Genomic DNA, 13,862 nt, shown 5'->3' with positions numbered 1-13,862 from the left:
TGTTTTGGTATTGCTTCTGGGGAGACAATGTCAGGAACTACTTACCCATCTTTAAGAACCACTGGTTTTTCTGGATAACACTCTTAAAAAATTTGAAATTTGCTTAAGAACAGCTGATGTAATTTAGTTTTCTCTGGCTATGCTTATATTCTTCATTGCCTTTTGTGAATTAGGCAGTTTTATAATTTGGTTCCATTTTGTCCTTTTACCCCAGAGTTGAATACTTGTATTTCATCCAGAAACATTCAAAATTTAATTTTTCCTTTTTCCTTACTTGTAGTTCTTTGGCCTGTGGTGAGAATTGAAAGGCAGAGCTATAACATAAAGTCTATGGGTCTAAAGTTTTCAGGCAAAAGATAAAAAAATTCACACCTGATTTGCTTTTTATGAGGATTTTATGTTTTGACATTTTGTTTGGATCCCCAACAGACTTTAAAACATATATTAATATATATACATTAATATATATAGCATATATAAATATAATATATTTGTAGTATATTTTGATAAATCAGAGCTTTGATTTTTTTTTTTTTAATTCTAGATCTGAGGAAGAAAATAAACATTGTGTTAATATGTGCTGTGTCAACAGCCATGGCCAGGTTGCAATTCATTCTTTGATTTATATCTTAAAGAATTTACAATAATTCCTTTCCAGCCACCCCCGAATTTTTTCTAATTATATAGATGGTTGGCTTCAGAGTCTACGAAAGCTGGTCTTTCAGGATTTGTCTTTATGAAGGCATACAGGATTCTTAGATTTCCTCTCTTTTCTAAAAATAGAACAGTGTGCTCTTACAGTTGATTTAGCCTACGCTTATATGTGAAGGATGAAATGCCCGTGGATTTCTGCCCTTAATTCTCTCTAAATTATATTTGGTTTGGTTTTAAAATGGCCTCAAAAGGATGTGTGGTGGTGAAACTTCAGAACTGGAATTCGGTTTATTTCCAATGGTGGTAATTGAACCTCCTTTTCTAAGATTTTATAAAGAATTGAGTAAAAGGATTTTCCTAGGATAAAGTTTGAAATAAGGCTGTGGATTAGGGATGGCTGGGTGTCTAATCTAAACTATTTTAGTCTCTTGGGTCTATAAATCATTTGTGCTTGTCAGGCCACATGCCCTACTTTTTAGTTTGGAAAATATGGTTCCTGTATTAGATTGCCAGAGTTACAATAACAAAATGCCACAAACTAGAGGCTTAAAAAATGGAAATTTATTTTCTGAAAGTTCTAGAGGTTGAAAATTCAAGGTCAAAGTGTCATCAGGCTTGGTTTCTTCTAAGGTCTCTCTTTGATTTCTTCCCATGTCCACATATGGTCTTCTGAGCTGTACTCTAGCTCCTGGTATGTACTTGGGACTTGGACTTGAGGTCATCCTGACTGTGTTAGTTAGTTCTGGCTCTTGTCCTCGAGAAGTTCCTAGACTAGGATGTCAGCTAGGTTGAGATCCAGACATGGTGGCGTGGATGGCATGGAAGAGTGAGACAGGTGACAGCTGGGCTGCCCACTATCCCCTTCTGAGATCTACCTCAGATCTGCTCAAACTCCCTGGCCACCAGACAGCGGAAGTCAATGCTTTTGCCAAAATTTTTATACATTCCTGTTGCACCCTCAGTCACCTCTGCTTTCAGCATCCAGCTTCTGCTAATTTTTACTCTCCACTCTCTGCCTTGCAGCTAGCTGTTCCTCTACGTCTTGCTTGGAGTCAACATGAACTTCAGACACAGCCCTGATTATCTGTTGCTTCTTTTATTTTGTCTTTTCTTTTTTGGTGGGATTGAACCTAGGACCTTGTGCACGCTAGGCAAGCACTATTTGTTCCTTCTTGTTCTTCACATGTATGTTATTACATGTGAAGCAGCTGCACGTGGTGGATTTTTGCTGGCAATTTGATGACAAGGAAGATTACATTGGATAGCCATAGAACAATTAATCTAAAATTCTTCAAAATGTTCCTTGGCCTATTTTCATCTCCCCACTATTTTGGTGAGAACTCTTTCTGTCCTCTCTCTTCCTTCTCCTTTTATTCTCTCCTCTTCTTCCTCTTTTCTCTGTTTTTCCCTTCCTGCTCACTCCATGCATCCAGTTCTCCTTCATGAAATTAGCAGAGCCCTTTAACACCCATCCTCTACTCCTTACATGTGTAGTTCTATTCTCAAAGTGCAGTGCCAGACCTAACTGGGAATAGCGAGCTTCCTTAACTCCGTATTCATGCAAAGAGATGAAGTGTTGGCCTCTAAGCAGGACAGAGTTGCACAAATTCAGTGCGTGTTTGAGCCTTGTTACAGGAGGAAGTGACTAACAGGGTATCAAAGGACAAAAAGAGACAGAGTAGCATGAAGTAAAGCACTCCGGGGTTGGGAGGGGTGAGAAGGTAGTAAGGATCATGGCTTGTTACCCCTGTAACAATAGACAGATTGACAAGAGAAAAGCCTAACAAATTTATTTAACAAAGATTTGCATAACACGAGAGCCTAAAGACCCAAGGAAGACTGAGTATTTTTATGCTAAGTTTGATGAAAGAAGAGGATATTAGTGGAGGAAACAAGATTAAACCAAGATGGATGTGATGTAATGTAACAAACCGGGCGGGGACACGTCAGCAAAGATGAATTGTTCAGATTCTTTTTTGTGTCTCTGTATGACATTCCTTTCTCCCCGTTATGGGATCAAGAGACCTCACTCGTGAGCACTTTCAGGTGGTGGATGATGAAGTGATTTTTAGACAGTGGACTTGCTAGATTTTATGGCTTATTTTGGAAGAGATGAATTCTAGTTTCTATGACCAACTTAGGTGGAGAAGAAAGGAGGGCAAGAAAAGGTCAGCGAGTACTTCTTGCTTCTGAGGCTTTTGTAGTCTTCAGTTCAAAGCGTTCAACATGCCATATTTTGGGGTCTTGTGTTCTGAGTTCCAGAGGGCTGGATCACAGGTTCTACAGGCAGAAGGGGAGGAGAGAGGCTGAGTGCACATACCCAATGGTATGTTTCAAAGCTTCCAGTTTTCATTTGTTTCACCTTTAACAGAATTTTCTGCAAAGGATTCTAAAGATTGGAGAACAAAAGCCAGGGGCAATTGATTCTTTCAAAGGGAAGTTTAAATCCCTCCAGTGATGTGAGGATTTTTTTGCTACTTTATCTTATCTCCAATCAATTTGAGTTTTTATGGATTATAGTTCTCTGGATTTTAACACACATCTATAGATACTTGTATCTGTCACTATAACCAAAATATAGTGTAAGAAAAATGATCTTTTCTATCAAAGTATTTGTTACCCTCTTAGATTACTTAAAAATTCCTCAGTTTGCCATCTTAGGTGACATGCATGTTTAAAGAGTCCTTGCTTCTTCTTCTGGATTCCTGTACAACTCCATTGCCCACGAAACTGCATGCCCTAATCCATCCCCTAAGCCTTTTATCCAATCGGGAAAGTCTGTGAACCTTTGACCTGGACAAATCCCAGGTGAGGGGCAGGTACGACTGCATCAGGGATATACGGAGGAGCCACTGTCATCCATTTTGTGCTTGGCTTGCATGTTTGCTTAGCAGGAGTGAGCACATGCTTGCATTGTCTTGATCAAGAGAAATTGCCCTGTCAAGATTTTCTGTCTCTTGTGTGTCTGTTTTCCGCACTGGAGGGTTATCAATTCCAACAATAGGACAGTTGCTTTACCCCAAAATAATGAGAGGAGATAATTTCATATTTTTAAATTTATATTTTCAAGTGCATATTATTTTATATTTAAAACATATTAGTACAGTAATACATGTTCATAATTTTGGGAAAAAAAGCATATTTTAGAGGTCTGTGCTTAAAGTTTTTTTACTGATGAAGGCTTAAGACCAAAAATGCTTGGGCACGGCCTGAATAATAGTATATTGTGAAAGTTGGTAATTGGAAAAAATGAAGTAAGTTGAGCTTTTAAAATGATGGTGAGTGGGCAGCTGAGCCAAAACTATTATCAGTGAACACAGAGGCTGGTGGACCAAGGAGATAATTGTACTCAAGCAAGAAATGCTGTGGGTTAATTAGCAGCAGAGGAGGAGAGAAGGATTTAGGAAAGGTCTCTGAGTCAGAGTGGGGGAGGTGTTGTTAGGGATATGGGCATGGACGAGGGGGACAAACTGCACATCAATGGCAGCTGTCCTTCAGGGGAGGCAGGGCCAATGGTGGTTCCACAGATGGAAAATGAGAATACTGCAGGCAAGCAGGGCTGTAGGGTGAGGAGAAAGTGATGAAGTCATATAATGACATGAGATGGTATGGGTGTTGGGGTGCATAGTGGGATTTCCTTTGGGATTTATAGGAAATAGTTCCAACCACTGGGAGCCAGTTCCTGTCTATCATATAACAAGACTCACCCATAACTCCTGGAAGTGTGCTTTCAAAGCACACTTCATCTTAATCTTAAAATTAATTTCTTAATCTTCCTGAAAAATTATTGTTCAGAATTTTGGGTAATTAAAGAGCAGGGGTGCTCTCAAATGGAAAACAACTTAGCATCTGAAAGCCAATACTTGGTATTGTCTAACCTCTTTGTGTGAGAGCTAGTTTTTAGTTTCCACATAGAAGCGAACATATGTGGTATTTGTTCTGTGTCTGGTTTATTGCACCTGACATGATGTTTTCCAGTTCTATCCATCTTAATTCAAATAACAGATTTTCTTCTATTTTTTGTGGTACTGGGGTTTGAACTTAGGGCATCCCACTTGCTAGGCAGGTGCTCTACCACTTGACCCATACTTCTAGCCCGGTTATTATTCTTTTTATGGCGGAATAGTATTCCATTGTGCATATATAGCACATTTTTATTGATTATTCATCCTTTGTTGGACATCTTGGTTGGTCTATATCTTAGCTGTTATGAGCATGGCTGCAGTAAACACAGGAGTGCAGGGTCTCTTTGATATGATTTCCTTTCCTTTGGCTATATATCCAATAATGGAATTGACAAGACACCAAAATACAGATAGATCAGAGAACTTAGTTGTGGTATTCTGTAGACTAGTAGGTAACTACAGTTTATAATAATCAATAAAATATTTCAAAATAACTAGAAGAGTCAGAGTTTCCCCCTCACATGGAAATGATTGATGTTTGAGGAAATGAAAATGCTAATTATCCAGATTTGGTTATTTCACATTATAAGCATGTACTGAATTATTATACGGTAACCCTAAAAATGCAAAAATATTATATCAATAAAAAAGCTTATAAAAGAAAAGAATCACCATTTATACTCGGCACTTTTTCTGTCTTAACTCCTTTGCTGTCAAAAGTTCAGTAGGACTAAAGCAAAGGAGTGGGAGGAAGGGGACAAAGGATAAAGGTGAGGATGGGGACATGGGTGTTTTTGTCTGAGAAGATACCTGTTTATCTTTGCAGCCACGTCTGGGGTTGTAATGGACAAAAATGGAAATGGTGAAGGGCCTGGGGTTTATTTTAGAGTACGCGCTAGAGATCATTATCATTACAGGACATTTATACCGAGTCTTAGTTATAATCTGCTATTATTTCAGACATTTTACTGTGGTGACTGTTTTGAACAGGAATCTCCCATGTTGCAGGGGAGCCTGTACCCCAAAAGTATGTGAGAAGTTATTAGGGGAAAGTTGGATGCAAATTTATTCTTTCATCTGTAAAAAACCAGGAATGAGGTTAAGCTTTCCTGATTTTTGATACATCTTGAGAGTATGAGGTACAAGTGAGTCACTTAGAAACAAATGTCACATCGGAAATGCCTGCTCAGAAATATTTTGCTGATAGGAACACAAGGCCCCAAAAGCTTTGGACCTTATTTGTGCATGAGAAAGATGAGAAGCGGGAAGGTTAGGTAGAAGCACATGGGTTTTACAGTAAGGGGAGTGGAGAAGAGGGGGAGAGTGGGCAGTTCGGATGAAGAGGAAGAGGCTGGTGTGGATGGTGTTGAGGAGGCAGGCTCTCCATGATGTGATGATTGCTGGATTGGAAGGGAATCTTTGATAAGACCCTAACCCTCGGAGGAAAGCTGATCAGTGCCTGCCTAGTGCTTCCATGAAACTGCCATCATTTCTGTTGGCAATGTACTCTACCTAGATATTTATTGGCTTTTTTTTCCTCTCAGTCATCTGGAGGTATAACCCCAGTAATTCAGTGGGTACTAAATAAATGTTACAATGTGAACATTAACACTAAATATTTTAATGGCTCTAAAATGGAAGAGAGGCATGTATGTAATTAAGAGAATGTTACTAGAATTTTGCTTCAAGAATAAAATAATGCATTGTGATATGCTATGGAATCAGGGTTCTTAAGCATCACAGTTTTGAAATTACTGGTGTCATTTATTGATGACTTTTATTTGAAGCTTATATGATATTAAGGCCACAAATTTATAAAATAATTAAGGATACTCATATGTAGCAAACTCTAAGTATAAGAGTCAGAATTAAACATAAAAGCTATTTTTCTCCTTACAAAAAATGTGAATCAAAATTAGCCATAAAGGTTATTTTAAAAGCGTTTCCTTTCAGACACATAAGGAATGCTGACTATTCAACAGTAGCTGTATAAAGAAGGTTTTTGGTCCCATGATCTGGCTGAGCCTTTGCAGAAACAGCTGCTTATCTCACGAATGGAATTTCCTGTTAATATTCTTTCAGGCTAATTGTTCATCAAAAGTATAACAAATGTCAACAAATATCACAAACGTGTTGCCTCTTAAAATTTAAGAGACAGCAGAAATCGTTCAGATGTTTAACTTGGTTGTACTTAAAAGCAGCAGCATGGTCTCTAGCTTTTATCACAAACTACTCTTAATGAGATTCATGCTATTCAGTGCAACCCATTTGATTTCAATGACTTCTTTCCTTTTAATTTACAGCAGATGCCTTAAGATAGGCTAAGGGAAGAAACAAAACTGTAACTTCAAACAAGGTAAAGCACCTTTGTTTTGGAAGGATTTCTCAGCCTTTTCATCCCAACTACATATTCTAAGAAATAAATTTTCTTAGAATAAAAAATCCTTCAAACAGACTCGTAAATTTTTTGGCAGCAACCACAAAGACATCTCTTTTAATGTCAGATGTGAGATGCTTTGGATGGGAGGGTCCCAGTGGTAGGAAGTAACATCACCAGGACACCAGGTTGAGGTCAGAGGTGGAAATGAGTGTCAGTAGAAACTTTCTGGAACACAGACAGCAGATTTTTTTTCTAAATTTTATTAAGACTATAGCTCTTTAAATTAAGGAAATTTGGTGAACACCCAAAAGAACAAACACAGCAAAACCATACAAAACCAGTCACTATATTGTTTAGGAATAGATAAATACATGATAAACACAAATAGCAATGTCCAGATTTACCCAAATTCACACTATGTCTGGGGAGTAGGAGGACAAGCTTCCAATGTATTAGTAAATTCTTTTCTTCAAGTGACCTAAAGAGTAAATAAGTATGTATTATTCTTTAAGTTGTGCACATATGGTAGATATCACAATAGACAGAATATTAATGAAATCCATCTTTTTTGTGTGTGGTTCTGGGGAAGGAACCCAGAGCCTTGCACATGCTTGGCAAGTGCTCTCCCACTGAGCTGCATCTCCAGCCCCTCATTCTTCTTCTGTTACTTATAAGAAGAGAAGCCATTTCTAATTACACTTACTCTTTGTTTAAAAAAATCTTGGGCTGGCAGAGTGGCTTAAACAGTAAGAGCACCTGCCCAGCAAGCATAAGGCCTTGAGTTCAAATCCCAGTGCCACCAAAAAAAAAAAAATCTGTGTTTCAAGTTAAGAAGTACTGACATTAAAATTCAGACAACAGATTTTTAAAAAAGCATTTCCAGTTTTTTTAAATCCCAGTAAAATTAGCATTTTGCCCTAAGGTGTAAACTGAGGAGCTGTTTTAGGAAGGTGTTCAGGGAAGAAATTGTAGCACAACACTCTGTCCTTCGCAGTATTCATTACACCCTACTTTTTTTTGCTAACAGATTCAGGTGCCTAAGCACCTGCCCTCTTTTCCAGGTGGTGTCCATCTTGTTCCTCTTTTAGACATGGATGAAAATGGAGTCAGGCTTCTAGAAACCAAAGCTCCGTTCTCCTCATGTCATCACCTTTCCCTAAAGAGGGAGGAATACAGGATGAGCATCATTAATCCAAAAATCCAAAATCTGAAATGTTCCAAAGCCAAAGCTCTTTGAATCCACAAGTGGAAAATTCACCTACGACCTTATGTGATGGGTCACAGTAAAAAGGCAGGCACACTGAAAGTATTGCATAAAGTTACCATTAGTCATATGTATAAGGTGTATATGAAACATAAACAAATTTTATGTTTAGAATTGGGTCCCATTCCTAAGCTACCTCATTGTGCATATGCAAATATTCCAAAATCTGAATAAAAAATTCAAACTCTGAAATATTTCCCATCCTACACATTTTGGAGAAATGTTATTCTACCTGTATCTTCATGGATACTGGAAGCCACTTTTTGGGTTACAAGGAAGGAATTTCTCTTACTTCTAGTTCTGCTGCTTTATCTGTTCCTATACATTTTTAGCCATGAACTTCCTCTCTCTTGGATGCTTATATTTAGTCCCCAAAACACTCCCAAGTCTGTGGTCAGCTTCCACACATCACTGCCACCTTCTTCATCCCCTGCACAAAACTCACTCTGCTGAGCAAAAGGGCTGGTATTACGTACAGGTCACTGTCTGTAACTTACTCTCTGTGTTTATGCACAGTGCTGTTAGAGTTTTGTACAGTTCAATTTTCTGGAATAAAAACAAAGTGTTGTAAGTATGCTGTACAAGATAACAGTACATATTCATGAGTTCATTAAACACTTAGTGAGCACCCTTTCCCATGTGTAAACATCTGTAAATAGGCTCCCTGGGATTAAAAAGAGATTTTTCCTGTACCAATATACTTGAATTAGATGACATAGGGAAGGCACTGACAAACTATGACCCAGGGATGATATCTCAGGATATCACCTGTTTTTGTAGGCCTGGCTATCGAAGAATATAAAGGATTGTCCAAAAAGGAAGAGTATATAGCAGAGATGTGTGTGACCTGTAAGCCTAAAGTATTTACCATCTGGCTCTTTAGAGCAACAGTTTACCAGTAGGACTGTAATGGAAGGAAGAATATTTCAAGATTCCTATTAGGAAGAGGGCTAGTGGAGTTCAGAGAAGGGAATTGCTACTCTTGGTGCATGGCATCAAAGAAAGGTGTATTGATGGAGGAGGTGAGCTACAAAGAAGAGAGAAACAGAAGATAGGGAAAGGGAGAGAACAGAGAACCACCTTCTGCTCACCCCTAACTACACACTGTAATCTCTACAGTCATGCCAAACCCTAAAGTTGAAAATATATGGAAACAAACATACCTACTGTCTACCAAGTTGCAAACATAATCACACAGAGAAAGAATTATTTCAGTAACTTTTGAACTTAGCACTTCAACTAGAACTTCCTGATGGGAAACTGTGTAAGAGTGAAAAGGACAGGAAGTACCTTAGCAGGACTGGCAGTACAATTGTGAAATTAATTTACTGTATCAGGACACAAAGCAAATCAGTCAATATGTTAACTGTATTTAGAATAAAAATTTCTGGCGTAAAGGAAAAGTGATAGAAACAAAACTCAAAGGTGTTTTTAAAACTCTGAAGGTTAGATTTAATTGGAAATATTGTTCTGAATCATGATTTAAATGCATGTCTACATCCTAGTTTTTTTATTTCAATTGTGTGTGTTTGTGTGTGTGTATGTGTGTATTCTACTGAAAGAATCTAGAAATGATGAAGCCTCAGTAGCCATGAGACCCCTGCAACCCAGACTTGTTTCTAAGCACTGTAAAAGGAGCCAGGCGTCTGGGAGAAACGGCTGACTCTGGGCTGGGTTCAGAGAAAGTTCAAGGTGTGATTGGGAATCTTACTGTTCCAGAAATCAAAAAGTGTCCAAGACTGGTGAAACCACGTCAAAAGCTCACAGAACTAAATACAATCTTTCCAAAAGGCAAATTTAGGATAGTTTGAGCATTAAAGAGAATGCTATTATTGATTATAAAATATGGAATAAAAAATTCTAAATCCATAAGTTTGAAAAAATAAGTTAAAAGGAAGTTGTTGCCACTCCTGGAGGTAACTACTGTGAAACTCATTTCTCTAGAAGTTAGTAGTAAGGTAGAAAGAACTAGCATTCACTCTGCCTTTACAAACAGAACCATGGTGTACCTCTGCTTGATGAGAACATGCTTTCTTTCATGAGAGAATGGCAGCTACGAAATAGAAAAGATGATACCATTTAAAAAACAACAGAACTATTCCATTGCAGGTAAGAATACAGACAGTATAACCACTGACACTAATCCTGTTTCCAAGTAATTTCCCAAAGGAGATGAAAACATACATTTACACAAAGATCTGGATGAGAATGTTTTTTATGACTTTATTCAGACTTACCCCAAACCATAAACAACTCAAATGTCCCTCAGTAAATAAACAAATGAATGTACCCATATAATGGGATACCATTCATTAAGGCAAAGGAATTACTGACACAAGCAACAATGTAGATGGATCTTAATGAAGCACAATCTGAGAAGTGTAAAAAGCCAGACTAAAAAGTTTTTCTTTAAAATTTTTTTCAAACATAGTGTTTAATTCCAGCTATATGTCATCTGGAAAATACAAAGCTAAAGGGACAGAGAACAGATTAGTGGCTGCCAGGGGCTGGGGTTAGAGGAGGGGTTGACAGTAATGGGACATGGGAGAATTTTGGGGTAGGGGGTGGGACTAAACTATATCTTAATGGTTGTGGTGCGTACACAAACATACATGTTAAGACTTGCAAAATTGTACAGAAAAAAGTTGGATTTTTACTGCATGTAAATAATAGAGAAAAAAATCAGGAAAACAATCTCCTTTACAATGGCCTCTAAAAAATATAGTACCTATGAATAAATTTAAGTAAGGAGGTGAAAGACCTCTACAGGGAAAACTATAATACAATGAAGAAAGGAATCACTAGAAAATGGAAACACCTCCTGTATTCATGGATCAGCAGAACCAGTGTTATGAAAATGCCTGTATCACTAAAAGCAATCCGTATAGTCAATGCAAACTCTACCACAGTTCCACTTGATTTATCTTCACAGAGGGAGAGAAATCAATCCTAATATTTATATGGAAGCACAAAAGACTTTGAATAGCTAAAGCAACCTTAAGCAAAAAGAACAATTCTGGAGGCATCACAATACCTGATTTCAAACAATACTACAGAGCCATGGTAACAAAGACAGCATGGTACAGGCATAAAACCGTCAGGTCAAGCAATAGAATAGAAGATCCAAAAATAAGCCCACAATGTAACAGGCAGTTGATTTTTGACAAAGGTGCTAAAACATACATTAGAGAATAGGTAGCCTCTTTAACAAACGTGTTGGGAAAACTGGATTTCCACAGGCAGAAAGCTGAACCTAGATCCTTATCTCTCGCTTTTTACTAAAATCTATTTAAAATGGGTCAAAGAGCTTAATGAAAGATCTAAAACTTTGAAACTACTACAGGAAAACATAGGGAAAACACTGGAAGATATAGACCAGGCAACGACTTCCTGAATAGGACTCCAATAGCTCAGCAAATAAGAGCACGAATTGACAAATGGGACTGCATCAAACTCAAAAGCCTTTGCGTAGCAAATCCAGTCACTAGGATGAGGAGATAGCCTACAGAATGGGAGAAAATCTTTGCCAGCTATACATCTGACAAATCTGACAAATAACTAGAATACACAAGGTGCTCAAATCTAAACTACTGAAGAACCAACAATCCAAATAGTAAATGGGCAAATTCATTTAAGAGATAATTCTTGAAATAGCCAATGAATACATGAAGAAATGCTCAACATCTCAGTCATAAGGGAAATGTGAATGAAAGCAACATTAAGATTTCCTCTCACCCCAGGCAAAATGGCTGTCATGAAGAACACAAGCAACAACAATGCTGGTGGAGATGTAGGATGGGGTTGAGGGAAGGAACCCTTATCCATTGTTGGTGGGAATATAAATTAGTGGAGCCACTATAGAAATCGGTGTGAAGGTTCTCTAAAAAACTAAAAGTGGAATTACAATATGATCTGGGGGTTACCATGCTTGGACATATATCCAGAGTAATGTAAGTCTTTGCATACAATAGAGACACCTGCACACTCATGTTTATTGCAGCACTACTCATGATAGCCAAGCTATTGGAATCAATTGATGAATGAACAAAGAAAATGTGGTATATATGCACAATGGATCATTACTCAGTCATAAAGAAAATTGAAATTATGTCATTTGCAAGAAAATGGATGGAACTGGATATCATCATAGGAAGTGAAATAAGCCAGGTTCAAAAGGACAAAGGCCATGTTTTCTCTCATATGCAGAGGAATCTAGACCTAAAATGTATGTATATATAAATAAATAAATATATAACATGATTACAATTGTGGGAAGGTTTGGAGGGACAAGGGGGAGAGAGAAGAAGGAAAGAGATGATGGGGTGAATGATATTGAAGTACATTGTATCTAAATATGAAGATGGCGTAAGGAAACCTATTGAAATCAAGGAGGAGATAGGGAAGAGAGAGCAATAGAGAGGATTAATCTAGTCAAAGTACCACACATACCTATGCGAAATACCATGGTGAAACCCCTTTGTACAATGAATATATACTAATTTAAAACAATGACTTAATAAAAAAATAAAACTAATATACATTTTGCAACAATTCTTTTAGGTATGTGTTATCAATGGAGGCTAAAAATACTAGGTGAAATTTTGTTGAGGAAACAGTACATTCATGGATCTCACATATTGCCTCACAGATTCTTTGCTAATTGCAAATAGTTAAGAAAATACATTTTAATGGAGAGGTAGAATGGCCATCCCATTAATCAAGGGATCAAATTCACTCAGCATGACCACTTGACATTATATGCCACCTAGCCTGATGCGAAGTACGTATTTCCTGTGAATTATACTTTCCCCAAATGCTTGATCTCTTTATTGTTTCCTTCCCTTCCCTCCCCTCTCCTCCTCTCCTGTCCTTTCCCCTCCTCTTCTTTAGTTTCCTTCATTTCCTCTCTCCCTCCCTCTTTTTCTCCCTCCCCCCCTCTCTTTCTGTCTCTCTTTCTTGTGTGGTACTGTAGTTTGAACTCAGGGCCTTGAGTTTGTTGGCTACTGCTCTACTATTTGGGCCACATCCCTATCCCCCAATTTCTCTTTGGATTCAAGTTTAATTTATAGGACCTACCGGGAAATGATGTACAACTTAAATGACACCGTAAAGAGACAATCTGACCAATATAAATCATAGACTATTCTATGTGGCCTGGTTGCTTTAAAAAGTCAGTGTAGTACAAGTAAGGGGTGAGGATAGGTAAGACACCTAAAAAACTAGCTAGCATTTGTTGCCCTTAACACAGAGAAACTAAAGCAGATACCTTAAAAGCAACTGAGGCCAATAGGAAAAGGGGACCAGGAACTAGAGAAAAGATTAGATCAAAAAGAATTAACCTAGAAGGTAACACCCACGCACAGGAAATTAATGAGTCAACTCCCTGTATAGCTATCCTTATCTCAACCAGCAAAAACCCTTGTTCCTTCTTATTATTGCTTATACTCTCTCTACAACAAAATTAGAGATAAGGGCAAAATAGTTTCTGCTGGGTATTGGGGGGGAGAGGGAGGGGGCGGAGTGGGTGGTAAGGGAGGGGGTGGGGGCAGGGGGGAGAAATGAACCAAGCCTTGTATGCACATATGAATAATAAAAGAAAAATGAAAAAAAAAAGTCAGTGTAGTAGAAAAAAATAGACAAAAGGGAGGGCAACAGACTG

The 13,862-nt window shown here is 37.9% G+C and overlaps 1 long non-coding RNA gene across 2 annotated transcripts in view; it reads right to left on the bottom strand.

Annotated features, from left to right (window-relative positions):
* Positions 1–556: 556 nt before the first annotated feature.
* LOC141424229 (uncharacterized) overlaps positions 557–13,862 on the bottom strand; it is a 47,681-nt gene continuing 34,375 nt past the window's right edge. The window contains exons 3-4 of one of the 2 annotated variants that reach the window (XR_012449214.1): positions 7,354–7,417; positions 557–2,934 (exon numbers count right to left, since the gene is read on the bottom strand). This is a non-coding gene — a long non-coding RNA (uncharacterized lncRNA). Of the gene's footprint in view, positions 2,935–6,580; positions 7,418–13,862 lie in introns of those variants that run through there. The other variant, XR_012449213.1, reaches the window with a different exon arrangement.

This window comes from Castor canadensis, chromosome 6 (genome assembly GCF_047511655.1).
Source record: "Castor canadensis chromosome 6, mCasCan1.hap1v2, whole genome shotgun sequence".
Taxonomy (NCBI): domain Eukaryota; kingdom Metazoa; phylum Chordata; class Mammalia; order Rodentia; family Castoridae; genus Castor; species Castor canadensis.
This window is presented reverse-complemented; position numbering and strand designations above follow the sequence as displayed.